This window comes from Poecilia reticulata, linkage group LG10, assembly GCF_000633615.1.
Source record: "Poecilia reticulata strain Guanapo linkage group LG10, Guppy_female_1.0+MT, whole genome shotgun sequence".
Lineage (NCBI taxonomy): Eukaryota > Metazoa > Chordata > Actinopteri > Cyprinodontiformes > Poeciliidae > Poecilia > Poecilia reticulata.
Window position 1 is genome coordinate 914,855 of NC_024340.1, and position 1,247 is coordinate 916,101.

A 1,247-nucleotide genomic window follows, 5' to 3' on the forward strand; every position below is an offset into this window, starting at 1 on the left:
GACGTATATTCTAATGTATTGAACATGACTGTAGATGCTGCATAACAAATGAATTATGTAACTAAATTTTTACAAAGTGTAGACTGGATAATTGTGACAAGTTCTACTTTTGTGTTTGGATATTATTCCTATTTTCATTTCCTTATTACTATATTAGTTTCTATGTTAACATTTATTATTTAGGTGTTCAAAATAAAGACATTGTCATCATCAATCTGAGTATGCTATTTTTGATAACCCTACAGTATCATTTATCATATAATGTAATCTGTATTATAGTTTTCTCATATTTACCTCAGTTCGAATCTTCTTCCATTTACCTTTAAGATGCTGGTAYACCTGAATTTCTCCACTGTGGGAAAGAAAAAAAAATACTTTTATTCTATTTTTTTCCTCCATTTTGTCACCAGAAGTAAACTAAAGGAGAACAAAAAGATTTATGAGTTTGCAGTGCATCTATAAAAATGAGCTTATAGTTAAAAATGTCTCCAGTATTCCCAGCACAAAGGTGATAAAGGATAACGTCTCTCCGTTTGTCTCTCACATCCTGCCATGGCTTCTATATTGACTGATAATTTTTTTTTCTTTTTTCCTCAGAGCCCTCAGGGTTGAGCGATGGCCTGCTGCGTCTCTCATCGACCTGACAGCATTTCAAGGTTTCTCCACAAATACTCCAATGTTTGCTCCAGCAGTCTCCAAAGCGTCCATCCTGATGGCCAGAGCCCTGGCGCTTGACGTATAGTCGCAATATTGTCTTCAGCAGGAGACRGGGATGGATGTGACCGGATCGATGTGGATTACGAGCCCAGTGGATAACGATGTCCAGTCTGAACGGGAAAAAAAGAAAAGACACGTGACATCTGGAGTACAACAGAGGCATTAGCTGCATTTCCACTCTGCATCGTCTTAACGTCCGAGGCGGATGATGAATTCCCACCAGTAGGATTGGCCTGCATTACAAATCATCAAATTCTGCTGTTGCTCACTAAAGAATGAGCATGTTGGACGAAAATGTTAAATATTAAACGGTAAATGGCTTTGTACTKGTACGGCACATTATCAAGTCCAGAGGACTTCAAAACTCTGAATTCCAGAGATTCACACACACATTCACACACATTACTTACTTGTAGGAACCCAGAATGGAAACTTTTAAAAGCCACACTGACATGCCTGGCGTTCCTTCAGTAATGGAGGTGATGATGACAGAGTTGGACTTAAAGACTTAAAGTTTTATTAAAATATAC